Below are 18,693 nucleotides of genomic sequence, written 5' to 3' on the forward strand. Positions count from 1 at the left end.
CACATGAGACATGGTCTGTCCATTTACCGAGAATGAGCTTGCTTTAAAAAAAAAAGAAAAACAGAAATTGTCGACCTCAAGAGTTATTTATACAATACACTGAGCTCAAATACATGGCTGGTGTATACAGGTGTAACCCAGTAGAGAAAACGTGCCTTATTTCTCCCCGAATGTTAATGCACTCATTTTATTTGGAAAACTTTTATTTTGGTAAGAGGAGGTGTGATCCTCTCACTGGCTCTGTTGACTTCCTGTTTTGTAAGTCATGTTGGGTGATAACGACTTATAATTAAGTCCCACCTCCTTGGGATGTGATGTCAGGTTAACGTAAACTTTTCGTCCTCTTACGCTTTGGACACACACGAGAGAGGTGAACCCTTTATTTTATTAACAGTTTGTCAGAGAGTGCACATTGAATTATTTTGTTGTAAATATGGTACATAATTATAATTCTTATTGGGAAATTGTTTATGCTATTTAAAATTGATTCCATGTGTGAACCAGAGTGGCCGTGACAGTGTGCTGTTTTGTGTTCTTGCTAAACCATCATGCTTACTGCTTACTATAAAGTAACATGGAGGAAAAACAAGCTAACGTGACGCTAATGTGACGCTAACGTGATCATGAGTGGTAAACTACTACTTAAGGTCAATATGAAACTTGTTTGTACTTGTTTTACAATATTTTAAAGCAAGAATCAGGTTGACAACAAATGTCACTTTAGTACTTTTATTAAATTTTGCACAATTTTCTGGTGAGATGCGATATTTATTTTGATGCTAAAAGCACATCTAGATACTTTATGCAAAAGCATGCAATGTAATGCTAAACCAGCTAAGGTTTACTGATTCAGTGGATAAGTTTAAAGGAGCTATTGTATTATTACCTTTTTGAAGGTATTTTGTGTATTACCTTTTTGAAGTAATGTAAATAGGCTAATTCCATGGTTTTACAAAAGCTTAAAACAAAGATTAAAAGTTACTAATTCAATTGGGTACAAATATTAATCACAAATCACATGGTTTTTAAGTAAAAAAATAATAATAAAAGGAGCCATTCATTTTATTATTGCATGGGTTAAAAACAATTTCATGTACCACAATGATATTTTTAACTAGCTGTATACATTATTGTTATGCAGGCTAGGTTTTTTATGGTTGGTGACGATTCAGAAGACTCTTGGAGGAGATGCGAGCCTGTTCCAGAGTCCTATACTGTGAATGGAGGCAAATTCCTCTACTTGTTGATCTCATCATGTGATCACCGCTCAAACTGCCACAACAATGAACTTTTATGAACAATTGACTTTGACTGAAACAACTGAAATATCACTGAGCTCAGGAAAAGTTGTTGTTTTTTTTATTTCTTGTACAGTGTGAACGTAACATAGATTGCCAGTTAAATTGTAAACATTTTAATTTTATTTAATTTTTCTACCTAAACTAAACCATCATTGCTCATTTCTATCTCCTCCATTTCATTTACTTACACACTTTATTCTTATTTGTATTGTAGCCCTGACAAACCAAGCGCTTGGTCCAAAGTAATAGATTATTTAATAGACTATTCTTGAGTCGGGAGTTACACAGGGCTTTTAAAGGACTGGCAGTTCAGTTGTGATTGTAGTAGCTTAAAAAAAAACAAAAAAAAACGGTAAGAGCGCAGGCTGCTAGTTCCTTTAACTCCCACAGCCTGCTCTCTGCCTCTTCCTTGGTCTCAGCAGGAGACCGGACTAAACATGTCGTCCTCCATGTTTGCTGCAATTCACGACCACGCTCTATCCAAAAGAAGAGCATCTTTGAAAGTGTGAACTGTGCCACATTCTATTCCCACTGGTACTAGAGCTGCAAAAGAACCAACAAGGCAAGAAAGAATAAGGAGAGAGAAAGAGTGAGTCACATAGACCAACATTACGAGAGAGAGAGAAAAAAAATGACCTATTTATTTGGACGGCAGTGGCTCAGTGGTTAGAGCATTCCCACTAGGGTTGTCAAAAGTATCGAAAGTATCAGATACTAATCAATACTGAAACTAGTATCGAAATTAGATATTCATTTGAGCAGGTATCGATACTATAAGAAAGGTTATTTTGGTCAAGTGGCAGTTTGTAGAAGAAAAAAAAATGGAAAAAAGGTGAAAATGACAAGAAGTAGTGCTTAGTTCTAAAAAGAATCTGTGTCATTAATACAAGAATTACATCCAAAATGCAGGGACAATGACATTTTAAACATTAATTTAACAAGATAAAGGTGTTCTCATATATTTCTGTCAAATAATATTGTTTAAAATAGACCAGCCTTGGCTCTGATTTACTGTATAGTTGGTAGGGAGCACTGCTAGGTAACTAGGTACACTTTTGAGAAGATTTTTTTTTTTTAATAAATTTTTTCACAAAACCGTTAAAGTTCTAACCTTACAAATGCACTCTATGGCAACTGTTAAATAGCTGGCACCCCTACAATAAACATATATACATAATAATAATAATGAAACATATATAAAATAAATAAATACAATAATAAAATAAAAATATAAAAATAATAAACTGTAATTAAGAATGACTCTACATCAGAATTGAATATTCAATTTGAACATATCTACTTTATATCTGTGGACAAGTCATGTTTATGGATTTTAAAATCTAAATCTCACATACCTGTAAGCGTCCAGTGTGGTGTGCTATTTCACTACAGGTTTATTTAAGGAGAGCCTAAATCGTCTTTGGCACAATCTACTCTACAGTCAGTCACTTTGCAGTCAATATAGATAACAAAACAGAACTAATGACGTACAGTTAGTGAGTCCAGCTTTAATGAAGAAAGACAAGTCCCTTCTGCTAAAGTGGACCGCGTAATGCTCCGAAACTCTGCTATCACTCACATGCACCTTTGGCTGAGCGTCCCACCAAAGTCATTACGCAAATCGAGCTGTCAATACCAACCCAATCACTTCATTTCAAATAGATGTTTTCTTTTCAGTCCTAAAGGAACTGAGTCACTTAATAAGATTTCTTTCAAGTTGATATGTGACTGTACCCAATGCGGTTCCATTATGAGTCAGCAGTCGCCCGAGTCTACCGGGACTTTGAAAACATGAGAGAAAGTCTGCATAGGCTGATAAATAGGCGTCAAAGCTAACTGTCGGCCTCTGTGATGTCAAATTCAAAACGAAAGAGCCGAGCCAGTGCTAATGAATCATAAAGAGGCATGGAGAGAAGGGTAATTAAGCAGTATTTAAAGATGCACTGTGGAACCTTTTATGCACTAGTGGGAAGGAGGCGGGGTCGTCTCCATGGAGATGTTATTGCTTTGCCTGTAATGTTCCACAGCACGGCATGCCACAGAGTTGACCTGTAACTTTGCCTGGGTGGTGTCCACTGCTTATCGCCATGGAAATAACGTAAGGGCAGACTCTTCACTGGAAAAGTTGTGCAATGCAACTTTAAAGCTACAATATTCAACTTTTCAGGCAAAGAATAGACTACAATAAAGGTATGCTATTATTATTTATTCATTTTCATATTTATCTATATTATCATCATCATCATTATTATTATTATTATTATTATTATTATTATTATTATTATTATTTTATTGCATTAAAAAACAAAAAAGTACGTAAAAAAACAAAATCATCGGGACTTGCATTTCCACAAACCTGACTCTTATTTGGCCTCGTCCTGCTTGTTTCCATAGAAATGTTGTTCCTTTCATTATAATCTTCCACACTATGGCCTAAAACATATTCATCTCCGTCGAGAATGTTCCAGAGTATGGTTTTAACTTAATAAATACAGATGCATTATCATTTGTCTGTATTCTGATTATGTTTTATATTTGTCATTGTTATCTTGAACATACTGCCTCAACTCGGGTCACAGATATTATAAATCACACAAGTCATTAACATCTATATAAAACAATATAAAAAACAGCACATATACAAAAGCGGACAAGATTGTTATTCATTTTCAGCGTTGCAAAGCCGTGAAATACTGTGTTAAAAGCAAGTAATATGATCTCATTTTTGAAAAGAGACAAATCTATTTTTATATTTCCCAGTGACTAGTTAATGAGTAAAATAAGTTATCAGACTGATTTTATTAAAGTGGATGTACCCGATTATTTTGTCCATGTATTTGCGCAAATTTGTCTTTCACGAGTTCAGATATATTGTATAAGCAGCTTTTGAGATCGAAATGAGACCACGGTGTGCTGTCTGCATCTAATTATAAGGTGTTTCATTGTCCAAGAATCAGGAAGTGTGCTGTTAATATGCTGGTTGTTGCTAGCACTTATAACTCATCGAGGTGAATAACTGAAGTACAGTAAGTGAAGAATACCTCTGTAAAACCTTTTGAACGAATGACTCCCATAGCTGAGCCTCATCTAGTCTCATCACTAGATACGGCTAGTAGGGTTGACAAAAGTATCGAAAATTACACTAAAACATTGACATTCACAGGACAGAAATGAACCCTTCCTGAATATTTTTAGAATAATCTTGAACTGTATCAGAACAAGTATAAGACAGCAAAACTAGTATACAGTGGTCACTTGTTTATCACGGTGGTTACGTTCCAAAAATAACCCGCAATAGGCGAAACCCGCAAAGTATCAGCTTTATTTTTTATGTTTTAAGGCTGTAAAACTCCTCATCACACACTTTATACACTTTTCTCAGGCAGGTATTAACATTTTCTCACATTTCTGTCTTGTTTAAACACTCTCAAAGTTCAAACCTTTGTAGATTAAAAAATATTATAGAGTATTGAAGAATGAAACCAAAGATCAAGACCTGTTTTCAGGCCCATATATTTGATTGAGAAATAAAAATATAAATGTTTTCCTATACTGTAAATAAAAATGATCGCTTTTAGAAATACTGTCGGTGCAGAACATTTCATCGACATTGTGGGTTTTGTTGTGGAGAAAACTTGCAAACGTACAGCACTTCAGAGTCACACTGCGATCCAACATTTATGTAAATTTGGCTGAACACATTCTGTACTGTACAGGAGACACAGCACGGAAGAGATTAATAATAATGGTCTACAGTCCCTTAGCCAATCAGGACGCAGAACACAATGCACGTTCACACACTGTATAAAAAGCATGTAAAATTGCACAAAAAAATCCACGAAACAGCGAGACCGCGAAAGGTGAACCTACCCGGACAACTGAGGGATTACTCAGATATAAGGCCACATGGTAAAATAAAAGAAAGTATCATTACTTAGTCTTAAAAATCGGTTTCAAGTGTGACAAAGTGGACCTTTATCCCTTTTAATATTACGATAGTTTTGTTTATTCACACGTTTATTCATTTTTCAATAATTTTCAATGTACAACTAAGCAGAACTATCCCGAGTTTGTTTTGTTTAAATTAAAGGTAAACTAAGTGAAAACTAATCACCAAGCACACGTTACTTTAAAGATATTTTATTTGGTTAAATGTCATCAATTCTATTTAATACGTTCATCCACTTATCTGAATCTTCACATGATCCAGACGAAGAGGGGGCGTGGTCTATGTCGGACATGTTTATAGGCCTGGGTGTGCTCGTGGGCCGGACCATGTGGAGGGGAGAACTGGTTTAAGTTTGTTTGTTTCTTTTGTTTCAATGTCCTGTGTAGGGGGGTATATAAGAGGTGCCAATTAGATGTTCAGGCAGACATCAGTGTAGCCAGGGTATATGTGGGTTTTCTCCTCAGTTTCTTAATTTCTGTTGCTTTTTGCTTATGTTGAGCACAGTTATTTTTTGTAAATATGTATTATTTTTCCCACGGTGATTCAAATACATTTTGATTGGAATTTTTCTGAGCCCGCCTCCTACTTCGACCACATCGGGCCAGCTTCCCCACATCAAGTATTGAGTCAGTTCCTTAGTATCCAAGTTTTTGAGTTTGAAATGTTCGCGACAACACTAACAGCTAGTAGCGTATAGTAAACATGCCCCAAATGTGTCTATATAAATCCTATCTTTCCATCACTTCTAGGCCTTCAAAAATCGCAAAACTAGCTTTAAAAAAAAAAAAAAAAAAAGTTGCCATTTGATATAATATGTTGTCCCAGACCCATATCAACAACAGGCGCTGACAGCTTTTAGATAACTTTGTCTCATGTCTGATGTCACGCGCGTTTGAAAGAGCTGATCAAAAACATGGAGGGAGAGAGGGGGAGGCAGGACTAATCTTAGCCATGAGTCGAGCTGCGTTTGACGGATAGTGTTCCGGTGCAGAGGGGGTGAGATGGAGAGAAGGCTGGATGAAGGATGGCTCCGGGAAAGAGGAATTCACCCTCTCTTCTGATCTCATAAATACCAACAGCAAAACCAAATGCAGTAATCCGTAGAGAGGATAGATAAATAAATGAAAGGTCAAATGTACTGTACAGGTAAATCAAGCTAACTATAGGTACTACTTAAAGGGCCCATATTACAATGTTTTCTGTTCTACGTATAACATTTCTTCATCAAAACTTACCTGGAGTTGTGCTTTGTTTCATTCACATATGTTTAACACACAAACCTCTCAAACTGAAAAAAACTCTGTGAGGTCATTGAATGGTGATTCAGGAAGTGCTCCACTGTGTTTTTAAACTCCATACACCTTCACTAGAGTCATTTGAATAATTTGCATCCCTGGAATTGCCAAAGTTTGAAGCCTCATCTATTGTTAGAGCTTCGTTGAAACTTCTTCACTCCCAGTGCACCGGAAGTAGACTTTCAGTGGCAATCTCATCAAAAGGCATAACAAAATTTTTTAAAAAGGAAAAAAAAAAGTGTGGTTATTCTAGTGTATTGTAGAGTAAAGACTGTCCTTTGATGACATCACAAGGTGGAACAGAGCATTTTGAGCTTTGGTGATGTAGACTGCCTTAAAATGCAGGGATACTCAAACATGTGTGAATGAAACAAAGCAAAACTCTTGTATTTTTGAGGAGGTAACAGCATTATAACATGGCTTAAAGCTCACATGAGTCAATTTTGCATAATATAGGACTTTTAAACCAAAGAAATAGACACAAATATTACAGAGATTAAAGATACACTGTGACTTTTCAGGTGGAAAGTTCACTAAACGCTTGTCTCCATCGAGTGGTCTTTGTGCTGTCTTTTCTCCTTCCTGCTGTGTCTGAGCCTGGAGCTGGCCGGAGGTTCTGGTACCTCCCACTACACACTTGCAACCCATCAACAATCGTCGCCAGATCATCCGCGTATCCCCTGTGGTACTGTTCCACTTGGCCCAGTCTAGTTTTTGTACTTATGATCTCAATACTCAGCTGGTTATTTTCGTTTTTCGCCAAATCCCGCTCCTTGGAACTACTCTGCACCTCCGCCTCCGACCCAGCCCACCTCGACCGGTACGAACACCTCAGCCTCCGACACGGCTCTCTACTATCTACTCCGTCAACCTTCATTTACATTTCCTTGTTTGTAAATAAACTTTGTTCAACTTTTTACCCCAAGTCTGAATCTTTGGTCCCCCCAGACATTACAACAGTTTTGCTCTAGGTGATGCCATTAGGTGAAGTAGCAGGTCAGATCTGTGGAGAGGAGAGCACACTCGCAATAAGAATTCATGTTTTTTTTCAGCAGCAATAAAAGTCCCTGCAATTAAATGAACATTAGATTTGTTTAATACAATACAGTGGAACATTAAGTTGAATAGTTCACCTCTAAAATGTATGTTTATGTGAAAGTAATGACATGGTGTAATTCCTCATTCGTCCAGTAGTCGTCCAAGGAAGAAAAGGTTTCAGAGGAAGTCATTTGGACACTCTTCAGCTGTTTTAAATGCTTTCTTAATGTTAATGTTTGGAACTGGATCTCACTTTTAAAACCAAATATTTTTTCTTTCAAGTTTTTATGCATTTTTACTTTACTTATATGCTGATCCTTGCGTTGGCTCAGCATTAATCAGAGAAGGCAACACAAGCTTTTTGCATAAATCATTTTTGGCATCATAACACTCAAGGTCATTTTACAAAGCATAAACACAATACAAACAACTTTAATACAACTATAAGAACATTAAACAAAATAAGCTAATCTAAAAAGGTGGGACTTGAAAAGGGGTAGATAGTTTTTCGTAAATGGTTTGGACACATTGACGTTTCTGTAGAGCACAGCAGCTTGTGTTCTTTTTAAGTGATTCTGCTACTATCTGATTTGTTATTGCCCATCGGGGATAAATAAAGTGATTGAGGAGGGGAAAGCATAACACAGTCAAATCTCATTAATGTCAAATGTACATACAGTGTAGCAACATTAATCTCCGCAGAATATATGCAGAGGTTAGGGTTAGATTAGCCGAACATTTTACTCAAGTAAGAGTACCATTACTTCAAAATAATATTACTCAGCAGGAGTACAAAGTAGAGGTGGAGTACAGTATTTGGGAAAAGTACTACTCAGGTAAGAGTAACTTTAAGAGAAACTGTCAGGTAGTAACATCTAATTTATAATTTGAAGTTAATGTCTTTTGAAGGAAAAACATTAAATAATGCACAAATCTGGTATTTTCAAAGGGCAAACACAAAAATGAGACAAACTTAATCATATCTGAAGAAACGGTGCAAGAAACACAAATGATTAAATCATTTTATATTGTCAACATAAAGCTTTTGCCACTGTGGACTCACAGTGGGAAGAAGAACGGAAACTGTTACCCACATAAGAGCGCTGTTACTTCAATAAAACTAATACTCAAGTAAGAGTAAAACTAAGCTGCTGTTGCTCAAGTAATAGTGAAGTACATGTAACTGAGTAGTATCCACCTCTGTTTATATGATGTTAGCATGTGTAGCAGTGGACTTTGTCCTGGTCTTCTATTTAACCATGCTCCATATTGACACATCAGATATGCTCTATTTTCTATATCATAATTTCAGGTTTGCTTTAGGACTTATACTCACAACTGTCAAGCTGACCAAGGTATGAGAGAACTGCACTGGTCCATTTAAACTATTGTTGCAAAATATTATAAAAATTGATGCTTTACTTAGAATGTTCCACAATATCGTATTAAAAGTATCTATATCCATGGACACTGCAGGTGACACCACCAGCCCAAGTTACAGGTCCGATCTGAGGAGAGGCAACCCAACTCTCAGTAAACTGCATGTGTTTCAATGTACTTTTGAACAAGATATGTGATGGAATAAATGCAAAACAGACACATCAAATGCCATATTGTGGAACATTTCATTGTGATTAATTTGGTATTTCATCTAGCATTTGTGTTTTTGCTGAGGAAATTCAACTCCATGTGTGCTCATACATGACATTCGTAGGCACTGAGTTTTGAATTAAAACATTTTCATTCTAATTCATTTATTTCAAATGTATTTCCAAATAATTATTTCTGTTCACTTTTGCCTGTCTATGCACTTTCTCTCTGTCCCACATCACAGCTCCCAGGCCCCATCAGAGCATCGCCCGGTGACAGCAAGTGAGGGCAGGGATGCGTGGGGACAGAATTTTGCCTTTTTTTTCCTTTGTATTCAAGTAAAATTATTAAAAATGTACTTAAAGAGTAAAAACTTTGGGCCGATTTTGAAACTGTATAAGGCTTCAAATATATTGATCTTGATGGAGATTTGTGCAGAATTTTGCTTGATAGGCACAATTAAATCTGTCATTTTTTCCTAGCCGCTTTTATTTGTATGTTTTTGTTTGCTCCAAGTACGAACGTGTTAAAAATAAACCCCTCAGACTTTTCAGCAAGTCTCCAACAGTAAGAAAAAAATACTTTTACTTTTCAGTCCAGTTCAAAAATGTAGTGGAGTAGAAAGTCTGCAAAAAGCCGGCTGCAGCTGCGATCTGTCCTGGTGCTTGCTATGATCCCTCCTGTCCTATCTTTCTGATTTGTTTTATCGTGGCCAGTGCAGTGATAAAGTCCTGTCTTTGAAAAAACAAACCTCTGCAAAAGTTTCAGCACATCTGTAATTTAAAGTTTACACGATAAACAACTAGATGCTTTGTGTGGCGCTTCCAATATAAAAGCTCCATGTTTACCACCTACACAAAAGGCTTTTTTGTGAAAAGGTTGGACAGGAGGCGATGCTCTAATCAAGCTTACCTCTGTGCAGACCGCAGACAGCCAAGAGGAGCGGCTGTGGGTTCAGATTATAAAAAAATCTCGTTTGCTTCCGTGGTGACAGTTCTAACGTGTCGCCATGAAGAATACAACGAACGAGCATCATTCCACAGCCACAAAGGGCATGAAAAAACTGACCCAACCACTCAAAAATGTATTTAAAGAGTCATATTGGACAAAAAACTGTCACTCAACTCATCAATACAGATATAGAGTCATTAAAAAGTTAAAAAAAAAGAAGAAATATCGTGGGTATAAAACTACACATAGCATCTTTACTATCTCTGGCTCAAATATGAGATAAGTATTCAAAACTGTTTCCATGCCAACCCATCAGACACACTGTACATTCAAAGACATTATAGTTTCACACTCCTCCACAAGAAAGTGTTGCATCACAGCTCACAACCCTGGATCTGACAAAATCCTCTTAGAAAAAAAAAACAAACGAAAAAACGAAAAATTCTCTGAAATCCTGCGACTCTTGACGGCAGCAGGGAGCCTTGTGAATGTGTGCGTCTTAGTGGCTGGGCTTTGTGTGAGATGCTACAAGAGAGAACTGTCATGGCCGATAAGGAGGGTTACTTTATCTGCGGATCAAGCTTATCCGATGGAAAGGCAGAAAGCAGTGGAGTGTGAGGGCATGCTGACATTTTACAGACAGCTCCGGGTCTCAACCAGTGCACTGAAAAAAAGAGAACCATAGCTTAGTTTTGAAGAGGTTAGATTTAGGCTCTGGTTACTCTTACGCAGATATATTTCATAAACACAGCTTTTCTTCTTTTTTTTTTTCTTTTTTTTTTGTGTTTGGGCATAGACTATCTGTAGAAGTGGAATGAAGGAGTGTAACATCACCCAGCCAAACGCAACCAATCGATGCTGGCGGATATAGCAGCTAAATTAGAGCCAAGTCCCATATATGGAAATGCAAGTATGTGTATCATAGCAACCAGCAGCCAATCAGGTGTGAGATTGTTGAATTATTGGTACATGCCCCTTCCCACGCCATGAAGGTATAATAAGTTTTGACAGATAAATCAAGGATGGCCTGTACTCATGGGCGCAAAAGGCCAAAACTTTTTCCTTCTCCATTATTTCCTCAATACGGGACGACGATGGGTGGCGTGTCTTATCCAGTCATAGATAGAACCACGTCCCGCCCGCATCACTGGTTTGGCAGGGGGCTGTGTGTTTCCCCAATGAATCTCAGCAGTGACCGTCCACCCCCTGGCTCCTTGAAGGACATTTCCCATTCATTTTTTTCTCATAGACCTTGCGGTTCAAGGTTAATCAGCTTTATGGTAACTAATGGCCGGAAGATCTAGATTATTATTTTTTTTCTTTCTCCGAAAACAACCCACTTATGCGTATTAGTCACCACATTGCTGGATAGCCTCACCGATGCCTTTTAAACTCTTAATGTTGGAGGGTTTGCAAATTCACAATGAAACGCTCACCTTAAGAATGACCTCATCTCCGCTCTATCAAACCAAATAGCTCAAGATCTCACCCCCGTTTTTTGTAATTGGAGACCTGACATAGCTTCTTCTTTACTTGATGAAGGAGTATGCAAATGGAGGCAGCGACGTGCAAAAGCAGTGTTTTTGGTCATTATGCTGGGCAAGACTGATCGCTGAATGTGAATTTGGGAAACAGAGGCAAGATCTGGGACACTTAAAAGACCAATGGATGCCGATATCCAGCAACAACAGCTGTGCATGGACATAATGTTTTGTTTTTTTTGTTTTTTGTTTTCTCTTTGCCATTATGTGCTTTGCAATAGTAACATGTGAGGGGAGAGAGAACAGATGGATAAAATATCTGTTTATTAAAAAAAAATATCTTTGTACATGTAGGTTGTGTTCAGTTTTCTCATTCCCGATTTTGATTACCTCAATTTCATGTGGAGGGCAGGGACTTATAGAATTGTATGGGAGATTCACTATTTTTGACACCAATATTTCACTTTTTTTTGGGAGAAAGGCTCTTTTGTATGTTGTAATGTCACCTGAGCACAAATATTTATTATATTATCAAGCAATCACTCAATATCACTGTATTTATGGGCAATTTAAGCACATAGAGCAGTAAAATATAATAATAATAGTAGAAAAGCTAAAGTATCAGTGCAGCTCAGCAGGAAGGGTCATCAGATCCAGTGTCAGGGCTGTTTCAGGGGGGTAGCAGACCTCAGGACAAAAGTGTCCCTCCTCTGTCTTGAAGCCTGAGCATTACAGCAGTGTCCAGGGGGAGCCAGGTGAACTATAACAGGCGACACAACAGGAAATCCTCTTCTAAGCCTCATTCTCACTCCACTGAAGCCATATTTGGTGTAGAAAGTTTTTGTGTAGTCACTTTTTTGACAGCATTTCAAATAATTAGATGTAAAATAAGAAGCAATATACAAAAAATGTCAAATATGTTAATAAAAAAAAAAAAAAAAGAATACAAAATCTCAATTGGAACGTATCAAAACTTTCCAAATTAGGACTGCTATTATGATTTTACGTCATTTAAAGCAGAGAGGCCCAGATGTACACGCTCAGGAGCTCTCCGTGCTTCGTGTTGCTCTTCTGGCTGATGACGGTAAGTGGTTCCGGGAGGTTGGTTGATATGCACAGCTCCAGCAGAGAGCCATGTGCATATGTCAGACGAGTTTTCATATCCCCCAAAGACGACTGCAGTGAGACAGGGACCTGCTGATATTATGTTTGATGGGACAGTTTTTCTCAATAACTGTATGTAGGAGTAGCAGTAGTAGATAAAATTGTCTTTTTTTTTCTTATTTCTTCTAAAAATGGATTTTTAATTTGATTTTCAATGTTTTGCTCCCTCTCCACTTAAAATGCTCTGCAAACTACAGAAGATCGTACAAACTGAGAAGATTGTATTCAGTGATCATATTTAACCCATTGACCCATTTTTTTATTATTATTATTATTTTTTTATTAAACATGCGCTTACCCACTCGCTTCATGGTTCTGTGCTAAACTTTGGCCCCAGTGACTACAGTGAGCAGCCTATCTGGCATTTTTCTTGCAATTTCCAATCAAGAAACTGGGGAAATTAAAAATCGATTTTCATCCAAACAAATTGATTTTAACAAACATATGTCAGATGATCATGTGCCATATGTTTGATTTAAGATGGAATTTATTTATTTTATTTATTCATAAGCTGCATTTAAAACACTCAAGGACACAGTGCAGGGAGATAAAATATTAAAACAACAAAAGAAAACAGTACAAAACGGGATGATGTTGACAGATAGTGCTGATTATGTAGTGCATTATCGTCTGAACAGGTAAGATTTGAGTCTGGATTTGAAGTGCGTTTTGCAATTTGCACATTGTAGTACTTGAAATTGTAATAAAAAAATAAAAATAAAAAAAACAACTTTATTTTTCTTTGAGTGAATAAAAAGTGTTATTTTGTTTCCAATTTTTTCCAAACTTTTTAGTTTTTGATATTTAATGAGAAGTTCAATCCAGTGACTCAACATGCCCCAGTCTCCCTTAACGTAACAACATGTAATAATGTGAATGCTCAAAACCAAAACCATAAAACCTTAACTATTACACATTCTCGCATATTTTCAAATACGTACCAACTACGGTAGAATAAAGTGTGATCAACTCCCACCTAGAATTAAAAGAAGTCATAGTCCTACATCTCCAAAGCTCAAAATGGTCTGTTCCACCTTGTGATGTCATTCAATTTTCAAATCAGCTGCTACCTTTTACCTTTAGTTCAGCAGAGATCGTCAATTTCAGGTCTGAAACGATCCCAATGATTCAAGTGAAGGTGCATGAAGTTTAAAAACACAGTGAAGCATCTCCCATATTACTACATGAAACAAAATACAACTCCAGGTATGTTTTTGACGATGAAATATGATAACATAGATCAGAAAACAGTGCAATATGGGCCCTTTAAGAATGATTAAAAGTGATCTCATTGAGCTGGTTAAGACAGTATAAACACAGTACTTTCCTCACTATTTTCCATGCCTCACTACATTATTAAAAATGATACTAGGATACAGTCTGCACAGTGTGTCTTACACTTCCCGAGCTGTGGTCTGATGTGTTACTGAATCAAAGGATTTCTATGGTGCTGCTTTGAAAATGTGTGAGCTATCTGTAACCTTTGCCACCTCTGTGCTGTTGTGGGCTTTGTATGTCAGAGCCACTAATAAAGCAGAAATGCCATACACAGAAAACAAAGGTTACCGCGACCGGGCTGATATTGTACTGTATCTTATTGTAAGGCTGTGTGGACTTTGAGAACAGAGCCTCATGACCAAAAGGACAGATACGGATTATGAGATTTCCCCCGCTCTGCAACCATTGTTGACATTTCCTCGGCTTTATTTCAGCTTATTTCTAACAGTGGGGCAATGTCCAGACAGAAAACAATTAAAAAAGTGCAGACTGGTTTATGTCCTAACTTTCATTCTGGGATTCAGTTTGGTATTTCATTTTCAACTTAAAGGGCCCATATTACACTATTTTTTATCTATGCTATAATGTTGTTTCCTCATCAAAAAGCAGACCTGGAGTTGTGTTTTGTTGCATTCATACATCTTTAACAACGCTGCAGATTTAGGCTGAGGTCTTGAGGCTTCTCTCTTTTCCAAATTATTATTATTTTTATGCAAAACATACATATATAGTGACCATACATATACAATAGTGACAAGTGGCAATAAGGCATACAAGACGTACTAAGACATAACATGATTTGTGAACGTAACAGGTATTTACAATTGTATGTGACAAGTCTGTGTGGGTCTGTGGGGGTGTGTGTGTGTGACATTTCCGTGATTTTAGAGGGGGGGAAAGTGATGATGGGCGAGGAGCGTGCTAGTACTAGTCATTCGTAACTGGGAAAGGAAGGTATAGAGCAGTGGTCCCCAACCTTTTTATCATCGCGGACCGGCCAACGCTTGAAAATTTTACCGCGGACCGGGGGGCTAATGCTAATGCTAATGATTACACATGATACACATTTGACCCACAATTAAGTAAATAGCAGAATAAACCACGCTTACCGATCAGGAACAGCATCCAGTCCATCAAAACATGAGGTCCTCTGCTCCTGAGTCCACCATGAGATCTTCACTCGGTTCCACGAACCGCTCCGGGTCCGAGATGCCTCTAGTTTAACTTGTACAAACATCCACAGTGTCCTCGGTCGCGTACTTCCTTTGTTTTGTCCGTTTCGTCATGTTTAAAACGCAAAACTGCTGCGTAAAATTACGCAATACGCGCGCATAATTTTACGCGTGGATCTTTATATCCAGTCTCGTGTTTTTACGCGGAGAAGTGACGGAACAGATTTCACTTTCCTGCAGCAGATTGGACATGGAGGATCTAACTTCTTTTGTAGACATAATTTCTTGACTGGATTATATTCTCTGGACCTTTACGGAACGAATGAGACCAACTTTGTGTGAATATGTTGATGTTTGACAGAACCAGAGCGCTCAATGGTAAGTGAAGTCCAAATCCACATTTCTGACTTCTCTGTAAAAACGGCTTTCCTGTCAGCACTGTGGTGATTGGAGGTGTAAATGGTTTACATATTCAGAAAGATGGATGCCGTAGCTTTCATTTGATGTGTAGATTGTTTGTGTGGGTGACGCAGAAATACACGTACATTGCTGTAAAGTTGTAACGTGTAACGCGGGCGGGCCGTCGGAACGCTAAGTGGTTAAGTTGTCGGCGCTCAAGTGACGGAAATGTAACCGAGAGAATCCGGTCATTTTTCAAAATAAAAGATTTTTCAAAATAAACGATTGTTCAGACTCAGATAATAAACACAACAGAAATAATTAATTATTTCTTGGACGGCCCGTGGTTGGGGACCACTGGTATAGAGAATATAGATGGGAAGAAAGAAAAGAAGAAAAAGTAAATAAATAAAATTAAAAAATATAATTAAAAAAATAAAAATAAAATAAAAAAGTTAACTCCAAAGCATTTTTACACTCCCTAGACCTTCACTAGAATCAGTTGGATAATATAAGCCCGGGAATTGCCGTGAATCTTTACTAAACTAGGTAGGTAGCTGTGAAGTTAAAAAATTACCACTTCATGACATCACAAGGTGGAACAGAGCATTTTGAGCTTTGAAGATGTAGACAGACTAATACTAAAAGGATTACTCAAACATGTGTGAATGAAATAAAACACAACTCCATGTATGTTTTTGAGGAGGTAAAAAACTCACAAGTTTCAATTTTTCTTACTATAGGACCTTTAAAGAGGGGGTACTTTACTCATATGGGGTCTTACCTGCTAATACAGAACATATTTAGATCACCCTGTTGCCTTTTATTGTTTTTCAAAATGCTTTATTCGCCGAAAATAACATATTAACGCATTTTATAAGTTTCACATTGTTTTTGCCGCTGTGAGTCTTCCCTCCAGTGTTGCAGGTACATGCTTTTTCAACAGAACTGGGCCAGCTTTTTAGGAGCTGCCACAGGTGAAAAACATTGTCGGCGGATTGGGCCAGAGCTATTTTCCATTTAACAGAATAATCCTAATAATAGTCCTGGATTTTGGTGACAAATCTTCACATCCAAAGCCATCAGCGTTTTCTATTTGCGTGAGAAAGAGGGAAGGAGGCTCGTCTGTGTCACCAGGGGGAGCGCTACTTTCATAAATACAGTGGAAAATACAGCTGTGCTTTATGGTCTTCGGGTTTGAGTGTTGTTTTTTTTATATGCTCTTGTGCGGGTTGGGTCGCTGAAGCCTGGCAACCCCGCTGTCCTTCCTTTTACTCCCCAAATCACTCCCCATTCAGAGCTGTATCACAACACAATTAGCGTGCATCCTGCTAATTAAACTAAAGCTCACTGCATCATGTTTGTCAAGTTGTTGTGTACATCGTGTTTTTGTATATTTATGGAGAATTGTCACGTGGGAGCAGAGATTACATAGGCTTGTGGGCTGAGCGTTGCACAGAAACTTAGAGCTAACCATGAGGAGGGTTCGAATAGGGCCTGGGAAGTGCACATGACAGGTTAGACTACTCATTTCACTAAAACACCCAGTTTTTGTTTGTTTTTTTTAGTTTTGCTTAAGTTTCTAAGTTTACTTCCTGGTTGGATGTGGGCAGCAGATTTAACATACATAGAGGTATTTCTGTAACTGTTACCTAGCAACCATAAACAACAAAGGATTAGACAAACAAAGATTAATGACAACAACTTTATTTTGTTAAATTAAAATTCAGACTGTGTTTGAAAATAAGTGTGTATATTGTCCCGGTATTTTGGGTAGAAAGATTATTTTTTTAAACTTACTGCATTTATTTATTTTATTTTTTACTTTTCTTAACTTTTTCCTACAAGCTGACACTTAAAGGGCCCATATTACACACACTTATTCTCTGATCTCTTATAATGTTGTTTCCTCATCGCAAAACATTTCTGGAGTTGTTTTGTTTCATTCACACACAAACCCTGCAAACACTCTGTTCCACCTTGTGATGTCATGTGGTAATACAGGAAGTGCTCCACTGTGTATTTAAACTCCATACTCTGTCACTACAATCATTTGGATAACTTCACTCCTCAAATTGCCAATTTCTAGTTCTTGAAGATAAAAGGCAGTTGTTAACTTGAAAACTACTGCTTCATGACATCACAAGGTGGAACAGAGCATTTTGAGCTTTGGAGATGTAGACAGATTAATAATAAAGTGTTACTCAAACATGTGTGAATGAAACAGAACACAACTCCAGGTATGTTTTTGCGGAGGTAGCAGCATTATAACAGCGTAAAGCCCGTAAGAGTCCATTTTGTTTAATACAGGACCTTTAACTGATGTAAAACTAGGATATATATTTATTTACCACAAATACTAACCAAAACTACCAAACCAACCGACAATAAAAAAACAAAACAAAACATGAAAACCTGTTATATGTACTATAAATGCCTATATATGCCTAGTTTACAGTTTGTGTGTGAGGAGATAGAGCAGGGTGTGTCTTTTACCTCCTGGGCATACAAAAAATAAACAAATTTAAAAAAATGCACAGCTAATAGTTTGTTGAGCTGTTTATTTTAATGCATAAATAATCGTTAATGAAAGTCACTCACCTCGACAGTTAGCTCAGAGACCCCCCAGGCTTTTGAAACTGCTGCAAGAAGAGATGAATACTACTGTTGGTTCTCTTCTTAAAATACAAAAAAACTGTTGTTGCAGACGCTCTTTCATTCATTCATGTACTGCACAATGCTGGAGGCTTCTTTGCAGACTAGAGTCAGCCAACGTGCAGCACAGGCAACACACACTATCCAGGGATAACAGGTTTGAAGCTGTTAGGCAACTCCATTGTGCCAACCTGCGTTTGCAAGTTATTTGAATGAAAACTGCATATCACGTAAGCATTTAACAACAAGAAGCTGTGTGTTATGCAGTTTTAAATACACAACGCGGAGTTTTAGAGCACAAAGACACATGATTGATGCCTGTAAACGTATGACATTAGTTATTTCTCTGTTTAAATCAAGCTAGTCCCTACATTCTAAAGTCAAAACAGTTGAGCATTTGTTAAACTATGGAACTACACA

The sequence above is a fragment of the Periophthalmus magnuspinnatus genome, chromosome 4, assembly GCF_009829125.3.
Source record: "Periophthalmus magnuspinnatus isolate fPerMag1 chromosome 4, fPerMag1.2.pri, whole genome shotgun sequence".
In the NCBI taxonomy this organism is placed as follows: Eukaryota; Metazoa; Chordata; class Actinopteri; order Gobiiformes; family Gobiidae; genus Periophthalmus; species Periophthalmus magnuspinnatus.